Source organism: Ambystoma mexicanum, chromosome 5q (assembly GCF_040938575.1).
Source record: "Ambystoma mexicanum isolate Mex_15411 chromosome 5q, UKY_AmexF1_1, whole genome shotgun sequence".
Lineage (NCBI taxonomy): Eukaryota > Metazoa > Chordata > Amphibia > Caudata > Ambystomatidae > Ambystoma > Ambystoma mexicanum.
This window is the reverse complement of record NC_090933.1, coordinates 1,228,232,370-1,228,248,605: the sequence shown is the minus strand read 5'-3', so window position 1 is coordinate 1,228,248,605 and position 16,236 is coordinate 1,228,232,370.

Genomic DNA, 16,236 nt, shown 5'->3' with positions numbered 1-16,236 from the left:
TTTGGATATTTTTTAAGGGAAGTTGGGCATGCTCGTAAATTAGTGCCATAATGGCCCTAAAAAAAACGGTTAGCAGCCGGGACCAGAGACTGGCGGTGCTAATAGTGATAAACATCACTTCCGGGGGTAAACAGGGCAAGTACCTGGTCTGAGCCTTCCAGGGGGCCCACTATTGGGCTGAATGACTGGCAGACCGGCAGACTCTGCATGCAGCGTTTATCATTATAATGCAATCCAAATATTGTTAGCCAGATTATGGATTAAAGCTTGCCCTTGCTTTTTCAGTGTCACAAGACTCTTGTTTTCCCAGAGACAATGCCCCTTTTGTCACAAAGAGCTGAATTAGTGTCCATCATTACTTGACTTGAAAAAACACCTGAATAATACGGTTCAACAAGCAAACATGAAACTTCTAGATTGCCTCTTCACAATGTTTGGATGTGCTGTCCTCGCTAGTTTAGAAGCATGGACGAATCAGAATAATATTCTCTCCCCAATTGATCTGGGATTTAGATCGGATCTGGGCAATCTCAGAGCAATTGTTAAACCTTTATCTAATAGTGGAGCACTCTTTGCATGTTAAGGAGGAGACAATCTTTCTGGCCTTCGTGGCTACAAGCACCACCTTTGATAAAGTCAACTGGGCTAAGTTGTGGTAGGTGCTCAGGTCCATGAACTGTCCACATGGAATGGTTAAGCTCTTAAGTAGGCTTCCCCAGTTGAGTCAGGCTTGTTTCAGGAGCAGGAAAATGGTTGTTGTACAGATTCTCTGCCGCTGGAGACGGGTGTGTGCCAAGAGATGTGTCCTGGCGCTCCAACTCTTTACTTTGCACATAAATGGCTTGCAGAATCACTTATCAAATTCATCACCAGGTGTACCAAGGATGGCAAACAGAGTGCTGCCGTTGTTGGCATACACAGGCGTCACATGGTGGAAAAAAGGGAATCTGAGGAGTTTTTAATACCTTTTAATCGGAGGCATGTTTTCGTAACTGCCCGGTAGTTCAGAAATATCTCCTATGGGCTGAGTACCCCAGCCAGAGAACACAAAAAGCACATTTTAATTGCGTCCCATCTGTCTGGGAGCAAGCTAATAGCAAGCTATTACCGAGCTATTACCAATCAATTGTGCCTACTATGTAATGCTCCTTTGGAGGATATCCACAATTCTTTATTATTTTTCCCTACATATTCTATTAAGAGCTAAGCCTTTGAGACTGATACTTTGTGAACTTCGGTTCACCCAGTTCAGACCGGCATTGCTCTTCCTATTATGGAATGATTTTCCCAGAGTGGGATTGCACTCTTATCATGTTTATGGTTTCTTGCTGCCTTTCGGCACACATTTCAACTTCTACCTTTAAACTCACAATTCTTTTCTTCCACTACATATTATAATTAGGCCTTGGTGAACCTTACCAGTAGAACCTCGAATAACGTGAATAACAGTGATTTGACAAGATCGAGATTGACAACTGTTCAACCACATGAGTTCAACCACATGGCTTAACTGGGGGCATTCGTTGAGAGCTCCTATTCAGTCTAAGGTAGCTTTCAGGAAGGCAGAACGCTTTTGCTGGTGGCAGGATTATGAACTTATGGACGGAGGGCAGTTTATGTGAAAACTCACTCTCATGTGATTTTAAGGGGAGGACACAACAGGGTGATGGGTGATACACCAATCAGTGAATGAACAACATTTTAGGGCAACATGTCACCAGAACCTAAACAAGCAATGCACAGGGGAAGACTTGCCTGTTTCATTTCAAAGATGCAGTAGCAACTGATGAATGATATGATATGAGAGGTTATTTATAACACGCTTAATACCCAGAGGCTTTGAAGCGCGGACCCAGGGATCGAACCCGCGTTGCTCCATGTCATCTTGCTTCCAAGGTGAGCACGTTGCCCCTGAGCTATCCTCCCGAGTATGCCCAGGAGATGGCAGAACTGCACATAGTCAATTGAAGGTATCCTCTGACTCACCTTCCACCCCCTCCCCATCACAAGTAAGACTAAAGTGCATGCCACTAGAAGTGCATGAACGGGCATTGTGAAAGATGGATGCATATCCACAAAAGACAGAGGAAGTTAAACCTTCGGGGCATGTACTTTGGTTGAGTGGTGAAGCTGTGGTGTTTGACCTGTCCGCAAAGTTGGAACTTGACATCATTATTTTCCAGTTTATGTTCTGCATCAAGTTACACATATTTTCATATGTCTGATATTCATCAACTCAATAATACCACTTCAAAAGTTCACAAATCACCTTAACTTGTGAACTGGACTTCATTAAAGAAGTTACTCTTCTAAAACATGGTGTCAGAAAAGCTTCTTCAGAGAGGACATATCTTTTTCCATAACTCAGACAATCTGACCACTGCCCATGGCAACAGGCGATACCTCAGTCATCAAATGTATACCACCATATGTTGTACCTACGTTATGACACTTTTCAAAAAATAAAATATGGACACATTTGGAAAACCATGCTTTCATGTCCTTGCCAATGCTCCTTGCATGAGTTTGCTGCAAATCGTCCATGTTTCATTTTTTGAAAAGTGCCAAAATGAATGTACATAAAATAGTCATATAACTTAGCCCCCACTTGACAAAATCCATTCAGCCTTTGCAAAAAACGTTCAAGGTTTGGTCTGTAATCTTTCTGAAATCTTTTGTGAACTTTCGTCAAACGGCAACAAAGTTATAAGCCATCTAAAAATGTTATGACCCCCCACTCTAATTTTGCACCCTCATGACAAAATCCCACCAAACATTGCAAAAACATTAAATTCTGCGTCCAAAATCGTTTTGCGGATTTTTGTGCAGAATCGTCAAACAGCACCAAATGTATAAGCCTTTCAAACATTTTGGCACCCCCTGTAATTTTGCTCCCTTTTGGCAAAACAGCACCAAACATTGCAGAACCATTCAGGGTCAGGTCCAACATGATATTGCAACATTTCATGCAGTTTAACTGAGTGGTACCATAGTTATAAACCATCCAAAAACAGATTTTCACCAACCCAGTAATTCAGAAATATATATGGATGTCCCCGAACATCTGAGATATTTACAAACATCACAGGGATGAGCTTGAACATACTTACTGTTTGCAGTCTTTGGAGAGGATAAAACACTGTTTTTTTGTGATTTTTAGGGCCATATCCCATCTCATCCTCATCACTCCTCACCTCCCCAGAGATTGTATCTTTAGTTTGACAAGTGGAATGTTGTGTTTTTTATATGATTAATCAGGATGTGCTCGGACAATGGTGGCTGTCAGCAGATCCAATGTGGTGACCATTAAAAAAAAAAATGACACACCTCACGTTTTTAATTGACCAATCAGCAGGCACGTGCGATGTCCGCGGACATCACGCTGCTCTATGATTGGCCAGGGGTGTGTACGCGAATGAAATAGGGAAGTGAGTCAGTGGACCGTGCCCTGATATCACTTGTTGTTGTGGACTTACATTTTGGCCTTTAAAAAAAAAAAAAAACACTGGTCGGATTTACACCAAATTTACAAGAGCCCACTTTCCAGACCAAGCCGCTGGGCAAATTTGGTGAAAATCCGCCCAGCGGTTTGGGCTGTAGGCGTGAACAAATTTGCTTTTCCATTGTGTCTATGAGGAAAACTACACATTTTGGGACCCCCCTATAAGTTTGCCCCCCAGCATAAAACCTCACCACATTTTGCAGAATCAATCCAAGGGGGTCATATACTTGTTTTGCAAAGTCTGGTGTGGATTCCTCCAGGGCGGGGAAATTCATAAGCTGGCCAAAAAGTGCTCTTTCTATGAGATGAGACCATAACTAGACGGCCACTAACACAGGTCGTGTAATATATATACATATATGTATGTATATATATATGTATGTTGAGACTGTTTTTCTTCCAGTCTGGGTGAGAGTCACTCCCCCGCTCTTTGAAGAATCACCAGGAAACCAGTATTCTGTGAAAAAATGTCCTCTTTATTTTACAGACCATGCGCAACACATGACTGTTAGTAAAAACCACCTAAATAGTGGTGCTCCATAGCGTAAGGCCCCAATTGACGCGTTTCGTGGTTACCTCACCGCTTGTTCACAACAAGTGATCCATACAGCCAATACTGTTTAAAAACACCCCATGTGACAGGAAGGTCACCATAGAAAGAAGGCTGAGTGGCTGGATATTTTAAGGTCGGCCATCTTGGAACGGGTCTGAATAACTCAGTGGTTATGCGTGTCACACTCACATTTGAGAACCCACTTTGCTTTAAAAGATAAAATTATGCCATTTAAAATAAGTTAACGTCAAAACAGTATAATGTGCATCGTGCAATCAAAGTGCCTAGTGCTTCTGGAGATCCCCCATCTACATATGGTGGAGTGGGATCATTCCATGTGCAAATCCTGCAATAGTAAAGTGCAAAATGATATTCTCAAAGTGCATCATGCTACTGTTTCCATAAAGTGCCTAGTGCATCAGCGCTTTTTTTATACGTTATACAATTACTGACATAATCATAGCGGGTTCTGGGAGATATTTCTAGTTGTTCTCATCGTGAGAAATCTAATTGTGACCAATGACATAAAATCGCAGGTTTTGGGACCCCATATCACAATCTATGCCGATGCTAGTCTCTCTACATTTTGCCGTACTCAGATGTCTTAAAGCTACCAACAGGTATAACAGGAGCATCATACGATATCATTCTGACTTCTTTTGTAAATAGAAAAGACATGGTGTCTATTGTTAACAATACTTAATTAAAATTCAACATTATAACTATGTAGAATTTTTTTTTGTAACTACAAATAAAATTCATTTTTAAGAATATACCAAAAATCCGTACTGGTTTAGGATTGTCTTTTTGTGCTGAAATTTAAAATGTTAATGCCTCCTAAGCAGTATATCTTTAAGAATAAAGACATTATATACCATTTCCAATGTTAGAATGTACTAGCTCCTATAACCAAAATGCATTGCTGGCGCCACCCTCCCTTGTCTTCCAATGTCGTGCCACATAACTTACCATTAAAAAAATTGTTTTCATTTTTAAGAATCACCCTAAGTGCATAAAACCGAGAGAGAGGGAGGCAGCAAAGGGCCCTCATATCAGGCAACTGCCTCATTCCTTAAACCATAATCCAAAGGAAGAAAAGGAGAGATGGGAGAAAAGGAAAAAGAGATAGGACGAAAGGAGAGACACACAGAGGGAGGAGAATATGGAGTAGAATAGAGATGGCATCAATAGTTTGGACATAAGCATTTTCCCTGGCAGCAAGAAATGAGAAGAACATAATAATCAAGATTGACTTGGCTAAAAGATCATCACTGTCCCAAAAAAGTATACATTTCCTCGTCCATGTTGTGGCCGATTGGATGTTTTGTTTCAAAATCTAAAATGCAACATGTCTCTTTTTGATGGAGTCTTTTTTCACGGTCACCTGCTCTTGGTTCTTTGTCAATCTTGTAAATGCCAAAGAAATAGAAACTCTGCATATTGTTTTCATGGTGGTCCTTGAAATGTTTGGCCATTGGGTAGTTTGGGTCTTGATGTCGGATAGCCCTTACGTTTTGCTGAATCCGTATCTTCAGCTTGCATTTTGTGCTGCCTATGTACCATTTTGGGCAGGCGCATCCCAATGCGTACACCACATATTCTGTCTCACACGTGATTGCATCCATTATCTTGACTGTATTGCCCAAAATTGGATGTTCATAAATTGCACAGTTTTCAGCACATCTGCAAATATTGTATTTGGTGCATTTGTAAAAACCCAATCTCTGTATTGTAAGCCACATTCCCTTTGTCGGAATCGCATTGTTTCGCATAAAACTTTGGACCAAGGTGTCTTTCAGAGAGCAGTTGAGTCTGAGGCTTATTTCTGGGTACAATTTCAGATTTCTTGTAAGGTCTTTGTCAGCCAAAAGAATCTTCCAATGTCTTTGACGTATACATTTGATTTCCGCTGTTTCATTATCAAATGTCAAAATAAGTTTTGTTGTATCTTTATCTTTCTCTGTTTTGGCTATTGTTTTAGATCCTGTGAGAAGGTTCAATCTCTCCTGCTTTCTAGCTTTGATGTAAGTTTTTCAATAACCTTCTTAGGGTAACTTTGATCAGAAAACCCTTTTGCTGCAATTTTACTTTCTAGATCGTAGGCCTTCAAAGTCGAGCTGTTCCGTCTGATCCTTATGAATTCACCATAAGGTATGCTCCAAATCAAAGTTTTTGAAAGACCACTAGTTGCATGCAAAGGTGTATTTGTTCCAGTCGGTTTTATGTGCAGTTCTGTTGTTAACATATAATCCACAATTCTAACGTTCACATCTAAAAAAGTTAAAAAAGTACAACTATGTGTCTCTGTGAATCTAAGATTGTGTTCATTGTCATTAAAGGAGAGTTCCGGGACTTTTTTTTTATTGTCCCTACGGGTCGGCCATGTGTTTGTAAGCATAAATCGGTAGATCGTAGGAAACTTTCCTATGGACCTTACCCGACTTTTCGCCCCTTATCGCACTCGAAATCAGCCTCCATTTTGTGATAATCCTATCATTCCGCCGCATCGACCTGGCTCACCTGCCTTTGCGGCACTAAATCAAATCCCCCGCCCCTGAAACAGACTTTATCAAAACATTCATATTCCCCGCCTCTATCCGTGACGTGACTGTGCTGCGTAGGCAAACGCGCCCAGGCGTCTTCTACGCGACTCCACACAGACCCCGGAAATCAACACAGATCAGCTCACAATACAGCGCACCACAATTCGGAATATGAAACTGTACTTTGAAATCAAACCGCAAGATTGTAAATGTGGTAAAGTACATTTATTTGACATCAAATGTTTAGAGAATATTCAGCGATTTGCATTTTTATTTGCTCATGTTCCAAAAAGTTCGTATTGAGGAACGCGATGGTCCTTTGCTGTACACAGGGTCTTAGAGCATCTCACAATACAGCACCACAATTCGGAATGTGAAACCGTGGTTTAAAAGCAAACGGCAAGATTGTACATTTGGCAAAGTACGTTTATTGGACATCAAATGTTTAGAGAATATTCAGCGATTTGCATTTTTCTTTGCTCTCGATCCAAATTAGTTCGTCTTGAGGGAAGCGATGTTCGTGTGCAGTACACAGGGTGTTGGTTTACGATAAAAATAAGCTCTTCTGTCGCACTGATAATCGCATGGCTGTTCCAACAACGAGGCGCTAGGCCACCACAATGGTAGGTATGTTGCATCTAACCGTTAGTACCGCGTAAGGGCATACTTGTACTTGGCGATCGTCCCATAAAATGGTCAGGGTGGTAACGTTGTTCACGCGGAGAAGCAACTGGCGGCTGTAGAAGCCGTCCGCCGGTGTCTGGTACTCGTGACACAGACAGTAGTGAATGATGTACCTAAAAACATAAAAAATGAAATTAGTCTCACCATCAGATCCTTATTAAAAGAACTGCCTTTGATAGGGCGGGGGGTGGATCGGGGCGGTGGTCGTGCAGACAAGACACAGGAAGACTCGTGAATGGAGACACACTTATGTGGATTGCAGGGGGCCGTCCAGCGTGAGGGGGATGCTTGGCAGGAGACACGGGGTCTGGAGGTAGACATGGGAACAACAAACCCATGCTCTATAGACCACTTTGAAGTGTACATGGTCTTTGGCACCTCTTGGCCTTTATCGCTCCCTGACAGCTCCACTTGCCAGCAGCTCAAGTACCCCGGTGCGAACTGCCTTTGATAGGGCGGGGGGTGGATCGGGGCGGTGGTCGTGCAGACAAGACCCGTTTGCCGCAGGGCCTCACCAAGGAGAGGCCATCTAACTGAATGTAAGAGGATGGCTGCAGGATCTACTACATGGAAGGCAGGGGGGTGAGTTTATAAATACCTCACCCTCCCAGGAGAATATACACTAGATTCATTTAAAAAATCAAAACAACCATTGTTAAAATATATGTTGGGCTTTATTTTAGATTTTAATTAAACATAAATAATAAACATTACACATTGTAAAGTTGAGGTTGCAGCACATCGAGGGAAAATCCGCGGTATTGTCCACTGTCACTGGGGAAATGTTGTCTAATGGCAAGTACCGCACAGGCAGGTATTACTCTCCGAACGCGGTGTCCGAGCCTCCCGTGAAGCCACCAAGTGAAGCAACGATAGGCCACCAGCCTGTACCACCTGTGAAAAAAAAAGATGCAAACTGTATTAAACTGACCAAACTTTCTTATCAATGTCGATTCAGGTAACACATGTCATTTTTCTTAGAAAAAAATTATATCTAGAAAATGCACTATATGGAACCAATTTACATGCGTTCCAATGATATGTAAATGTAATTTTATATGTGGGAGACGACCATGAAATAGTGGTGGCATCACTGACATCACAAACAGAGTATACTTACTCGTTACTCGGATTACGCGGACGAACAGTGCCACGAAGTTCGTGCATAAGCACCATCATCATCCTCAACACTGTCCGTGAGAGGCAGGCTTCCCTGAACTCTGGCAGCTCGGTGATGCATTGCGGACTTTGCTCGCCTTCCTGCTGACTTTGCTCGCTTTCCGAAATGTAGGCCAAGCACCCGGAATTTTCACGGCAGCAGCAGTTCTCCTCCTCAGTTGGCATTAGCTCGCACCGATTGCACGTGCACCAGGTGGAGACGCCGTCCATGCGACATGGTCCAGGCTCTTCATCCGTTGACTGGTCCTCCCAACTGCCGTCCGAATCCCCATCGTTTTCGCGTGCTTGCCTTTCCAGTAGTTCTTCCTCGGTGTACTCGGGCTCGTACATATACGGCATTATTGTGGCCATTGTGCGGTAAAGATAGTAAAATAATTTATAGCGGTGGTACTGGTATCTGTTCACACGGGCTACAAGCGGCGAAGGTAGCTGACCAGAGCACTGAAACGAGTCACAGAATACTCAAAGTAACACAGAGAGAGGAATGGAATCGAAAATCTGCTGCTGTATGTTGTGAAACGGTCTGTTTATACTTATTGGGGAAAGAGGCGTCCTGCCATTTCCATGGCAACACGTCAATAGCTGAGGCGCAGCGATTGTTGACACGAGACGTGCTTGAAATGGGCAGTACGCGTCTGCTGATGTCAGGCTCAGGGGCGGGGGATTTGATTTAGTGCCGCAAAGGCAGGTGAGCCAGGTCGATGCGGCGGAATGATAGGATTATCACAAAATGGAGGCTGATTTCGAGTGCGATAAGGGGCGAAAAGTCGGGTAAGGTCCATAGGAAAGTTTCCTACGATCTACCGATTTATGCTTACAAACACATGGCCGACCCGTAGGGACAATAAAAAAAAAGTCCCGGAACTCTCCTTTAAGCAGCTTTACAAAATTGACCCATGCCTTCTCAGATCCCTTCCAGATTATAAAAAGATCATCAATATATTTTAGCCAGAGTACAACATTCTCAGTCAGCATATGATTTTGATCAGATTTGATCATCGGAAGCCTCCCATGCTCCCATTGTAAGATTTGCGTACGATGGGGCAAACGGAAGAATTTGTTGTTAAAAATAAACACATTATTTGTTAAACACAAGTCAATCATCTCTAAAACCATTTGTGTGTGTTCTAAAAAGTTTAGTGATCTTGTCTTTAAAAACCTCTCACATGCTTGTTTGCCATACTCATGCCCGATGGAAGTGTGGAATGACACCACATCCATTGTGGCCATGATGTAGTTTTGTTCCCATGGCACATTGTCAATATGTTTCAAAAAATCGGTGTTGACTTTGAGGTATGAGGGAAGGGAAGAGACAAAAGGAAAAAGAACCTCGTCGATATACTTGGACATATTTTCCAAGACTGAACTCATTGATGAAACTATCGGTCTCCCCGGTGGTTTCCTTATGTCTTTGTGTACTTTCGGGAGAAAGTCAATTGTGGGTATGACAGAATTAGTTATTGACAAAAACTTACGATTGTCTTCACTAAGGATGCCTTTACTCTCCCACTCTCTGAGAAATGTATTCACCTTGTCATCCAGCTCTTTGGTAGGATTACTTCCAATTCTTTCATAACATTTTTTGTCATTGAGCTGTTTATATGCCCCCTTGATATAATCGTCTTTGTTCATGAGGACAATATTGCATCCTTTATCCGAGGGCTTAATAACACAATTGGTGAGGGCTTGGAGTTCTTTCAAGGCCATTCTTTCTTTCATTGTCAAATTGTCTTTGAATCTCAGTTTCTTGACCCTTCGATATTGTTTCAGATCTTCGATCACAAGAGTATGAAATGCTTCAATGTTGTTCCCTAGTTTTGGCATAGGGTTACAATTCGATTTCAGTTTGAGCTTACTCTTGGTGGTCCAGTCTGTCCTTATGGGCCTCATTACGACCCAGGCGGTAAGTTACCGCCTGGGTCGTACCTTTACCACCATGGCGTAAACTATGTTTACGCCATGGTGGTTGGCGGACTTACCGCCCCATTCCGAGGTTGGCGGGGCGGTAAGTCCCCAATCCCCATTTACCCTTCCCCATTCCCATTTTTGCGCCATAGGGCATAATGGGAGTGGGGAAGGCGTTAATTACGCCACCGTAAATTACGGTGGCGTAATTAAAAACAAGGTCCCTTAGCGCCATGGATTTTAGGTGTTAAATCCTCCATGGCGCTAAGGGACCTCGGAATCAGGCGGTAAGGGTCGGCGCTGTTTACGCTGCCGTAAACCCCTTACCGCCTGGGTCCTAATGAGGCCCTATATCAAGATCTTCAAGGTCTATCGTCTTGTCTTTGCATTCGCTGTCGGGCTCAATCTCTTTTTCTAAATTTGCCAAGGCTGTTAATGCTTCCAGATCATTGATGGTTAGATCTGTTTTGCCTCCTTCTTTATGTATCTTTTTAGTGGCAAATTGATTAATTGCAAAGAATTTCTTTAGACGTAGTTTGCGCACAAAATGATCGAGGTCATTGTGGGTTTGGACGTAATTGAAAGATGCAGCCGGGCAGAATTCAAACCAAGATTTAAAACCCTTTCTTGATGGCTTGTTAGGGTATGGTCTGACAGATTGATAATTTTCTGGCCTCCGTTTTTGACTGTATCGTCTACTTTCCAGAGCATAGCAATCTGTCTCTGGTATATAATACATATATATAAAAACATGAAAACAAACTGCATCCTGGGAAATCCTGGTGTGCGAATAGCTTTCACACCCCAGCTAAGCGATGGACATGTCGTTTAATGGACTTGGGCTGATGGGCAGTTAAACACCATGTCCTTGTCCCAGCCGGAGCATGAAAGCTACATATTTTGCATTGTTGCAAGTGTAGTTAGCACTAGGGCCCTTATGCAAAAGCGTATTCTTTCAATAGATTGTTTAACAAGACAACATGTTCACCCTAGTGCTAGGACTAGGGCAGACTTCGCTGGGGTGCACAACTGCATTGATAGAGCATATTATTTGCACTAAGGCTAGTATTTGCATAGTGCTAATTGAATGTGAACTGATGTAAAGCTAAAGTAATATGGCCCTCTATGCCCAGCTGTAAAAAAAAGGGTTTAATCCCCAACAAAAATGGACCCCACTCTTATCAATTGGAAATTGCAATTAGTTTACAAGGTGATCAAAAAAAGGTTTTTCCGTATAGTGTGGAATATTTTATGTAATGTGTATTATCTCTCTTTACAGACCACCTGTATCATTTCCCTATACACTTTCGTGGGGTCAAAATATGGCAATAACTGGCCACCTCATACTGAGTAGAAATTATACATCAGAAGGTGCAGTGTTGTTAGCTGAGCTCTCTGTTTTCTACAATATCATTGTCAAAGCCACAATTACCTGGAAAACTTACTATGGAAGCCCACACTACCACCCTCGCATCCGTCAAGGCTGCATTGCATTTGGAAGACATTCTCCCTGCCTCACATTCCCCCTGCTTCTGTACTCAGGGTGCTTCTGACTGAAGCACTCCTCCCTCACATGACAATCAGCAACAGCTGCCTAACTCAAGGCACCTTCCCTTTGACCTTCAAGAATGGACAAATCTTCCCACTTCTCAAGAAACCAACACTGGACCCTGACAACCTCAGCAACTACCGCCTCATCACTTATCTTCCCTTTCGTGGTAAGATCCTTCAAAAAGCAATAGCCACACAATTCTGGCTTTAGACCTAGATGCAGCACAGAAATGGCTACCATCAGGATGATCAACAATGCCCTTAAAATCCTCCAGGATGGCCATCCTTGTCTCCTTGGTGTCCTTAAACTCTCAACATCATTCGACAAAGTAGAGCACCACACACTCAATGACAATCTACATCTCTGCATGGGATCAGCAAAATTGTTTTCCAGATCACAAACTCTACCCATCACCTGTGGAGTCCTACATGGATCCATCCTCTACCCCGTTATCTTCAATCTATACATGCAACCAATCAGAATCCTCCTCGTTCCACATAAACCAATATCCATGATAATACATAGATCTACCTCAAGGTATCCACCATTGGAGGCATCCACAGTCTCAAGGCCAATGATACAGTTGTGAATGTCCAGTGCTTAGCTGAAACTCAACCCCCCCAATACTGAAATTATTGCTGCTGGCCAACAACACCAAACACCCTGAAATCCACATCAGGCTCTCTGCAATGAACCTCAAGGGCTTTGCACCCCAGCCGACCACCTGCGCAGAATTCCTTGGTGTCAACATCGGCAGACATCGCTCCTTCAAACAGTGCATGACAAGAAAGACACAAACAGCTTGGTTTCAAATTTCTCTCCTGGGGAAAATCGAGCCCTTCATTCCAAAAAACAACTTCAGATCTCTGTCTAAGCCTTGGTCATCTCCCACCTGGATGATGACAATGGGGGTCAGTCTGAGTATGGCGGTAGGGGGTTAACGGCACCAGTAAGGTGCCGGTGCCGTTAACCCCCTACTGCCACATTCCGAGGTCCCTTAGCGGGTCCCACCAGGACCGGCTGGTCTGACCAGCCACCCTTAGCGGGACCCGTTAAGGGACCATGGAGGTAATAACGGGCCTGCTATTTGCGGGCCCGTTATTAGCTCCTTCCCATTCCCATTGGGCCCTATGGGGGCTCAAATGGGAATGGGGAATGGTTTTTGAAATGGGGACTTACCGGGTCCGCATAGGTCGGAATGTCCCGGTAAGTTCGCATTCCGAATGACCGGACCCAGACCCGAATTTGGAGGCAACCATGGTGCTATTAGCACCATGGCTGCCTCCAAACTCGGAATGACTCCCAATGTCTTTTTGGAAGGCCTGCCAACATCTGGCCTGGCTGAAGCATGACTCATCAAAGGACTCCACAAATCCTGGCACTCATTGGACTACACTGGCTCCCGCTGGAATCCCGTATTTATCTTTAAATCCTGCTGCATCATCTACAAGGCTGTCCACGAAGTCACCAAGTTACCTCACTGAGAATCTCTGCATCTCTGGAGGACTACAATGCACCCGAAGAAAGTACTTTTTCAGACATGAATGCTACTGGTGCATGAAAGAGAGGAACAGAAGACAGAACTTCGCTGTCGATGCCCCGAGGCTCCCAATCAACTAAAGACTCATCTGATTGATTCTACAGTGCAGCTAAGAGCTTAAAACCCTCCTTATCTGGGGATGCTTCCACCAGGGTTCACAACCCCTTCATTCCCCACCCTGACTGACTTGCCTGGTTACTTGTGAATCCCTTACTGTCAAATTGCCTACCTGATGTTAGCTCCCCGTTTCCTTGATTTTCTGCTTCCCTCACAGGGTTCTTTCCCCTATGATTGTAAATCACTCCATTGTTTACGAAAGCTAGATCCTTGCACAATAAAAACCCTACCAATAATACACATTGATAATCTAATAATTGTTTAAGAACTATGCTTACGCAATTTACAGATTTGCAAATGTCTATTTTTTTACATACTTCAGCGGGCAGATTATCTCACATTTGCATCAGTGCTATAAATTGAGAAAATGCATTTGATGACCCAAACAGGGTTGGCACAATCTATATTATCAAAAAACGCTTGCACTAGGACACAAGTGAATCAGTCTATACTACTGTGTCGTACAATGTGAACTGCCTAACATAAGTAAGATGTGTGTTCACTAGATTTCCTTTTATATAATGCAGCAAACAACGTCATTAACACTGTCTTCTTCATTGTTACCAAATGAGAACAGCTTTTGATAATCAGGGTTAGAGCTAAACCTGTTTGCTCAATTCCATAATGTATAAGCATCAACAGTGGTGCTAAATTCATTAACTCTGTTTTTTGCGCTTTGCACAAGGACAACGTTTTATTAACCCAGACCATGGTAGCTGGTAAAAAGGGAATAGTGCATGCCTTTGGTGACTACTGTTCCTGCCTACATTATGATTATTTACAGCAGGGACATCATCCTTACCCTCAGCAATAAAAAGGGTAAATTATAGGTTGTGCCATAGAGAAAACACACGAGCTAGAAATTTGCTGTAACTCCTGCACCACCTCAGTAGGTGACATTGCTCTCCGTAAACATGTTCCTTGATTTTTCTATGATTTATGCAAGAGAGGCACTTTGCAATGAAACTCCGATTCTTGATCTTCTCGTAGATAATCATCTAGTCTTACTATTTGTTCCGGATACCTGGTTCTCAAAGGACTGTAGTTTGTTCTTTCCTTCTATGGTCCCTGACCATTTCTCTACTAACAGGGTAATTCATAGAAGTGGCGCACGCGGCTGGCGCTCAGTGTGCGTGTGCGATTATCTGAGCCAGCCGTGTTCGCTAAAATTCATTTCCGTGCACAGCGTATTCATGGATTTTAGCTACCAAAACCAGCCGGAGCGCACAGTGGCGCAGCGACCCTGCAGCAGTGCCAGTTACGCCCCCAAGAACGCCCCTCTCGCAAGGAAAAGCCATCTAAATCCCAAATCCAGCGCAAAGGGCTGCGCTAACCCTGTACCAGTATACATGGCCGCCACACAGCACACGACAAGCGGGGAACGTGTATTACTGGCGTTCGCGGGAAGTTTCACACGCGATAAGCCTTGTGCAAGTGGCGTACGTGTATTACTGGTGTACTGGTGCCACTCGCACAGGGCCAATCACGTGTGAAACTTCCAGCGAACCCCAGCAATACACGTACCCCACTCGCACACGGCCAATCGCGTGTGAAACTTCTCGCAAACCCCAGTAATACATGTACCCCACTCACACAGGGCCAATCGTGTGTGAAACTTCCCGTGCACCCCAGTTATACACGTACCCCACTTGCACAGGGCCTATCGCGTGTGAAACTTCCCATGAACCCCAGTAATACACGTACCCCACTCGCACAGGGCCAATCGCGTGTGAAACTTCCCGCGAACCCACACGGAAGACACATCCATTCCAGGGTCCTCCTGCCCTCTGGCCGATGCCTGCCCCCCTGATGTCGATGGCCCCAAGCCATTATTGCTCCCACCTAGAGCCCGCTCCTGCTGCTGCTGCTGTCCATGTGCCCTGTCTGAGGATGCCTGCACATCATCCATCAGCTGGTCTCCAGTTGTGGTGTCCACCCCTGCTGGACCACCGACTCCTGACTGTGGCAGGGATGGGATCTCCACCAACCTGGCTGTGTTGGTCAGGCCAGGTCCACAGGGGGCCCTGGTGGAATCTGGGCCAGAAGACGACAGGGAGAACGACTGGCGCATAGTCTCCACAGAGGAGGAGAGGTCCGCCAGAGTGCGCGTCACATGTAGGAACCCACCAACCAGGGCCCCTCCCAACAGTGCCACGTCGCGATGCTGCTCTTCGTGATGGCGTGCGTTCTCCGCCCCAAAAAGAATGCATGTCATCACGAATGTCACGCGTGCGCAACGCGACACCAATCAGGACGGAGCCCATACGTTCATGGGACCCCTCATCCGCAGGTAGTGGAGAGGCAGATGACATGGCACTCTCCCCTACCTGCGGACGGGCCTGGGAGGGGGCCTCCCTGCTGGTGCATGGTGGTGCAGTCACAGGGTCAAGGACAGGGACATGCACAGGCCCCTCCGCGGTGACCTGTGCTGCCTCCTGACCCTGGCCCTGGACTGCACCACTTGCACCAGTGGTACTACCCCCACCAGGCCCAATGTGTGGCTCAGTAGCGGGCTCCTCCTCCTCTGTGGAGACCACCAATCTGGATGTCTCCGTACCATCTTCCGCCATTGTAAGCCCCTTTGGGGGGTCACCCGGCCCTTCCTCCACAGCCGTAGTGGCAGACGCGGCACCAGCCCCCTCGGTCCCGGATGATGGCAAG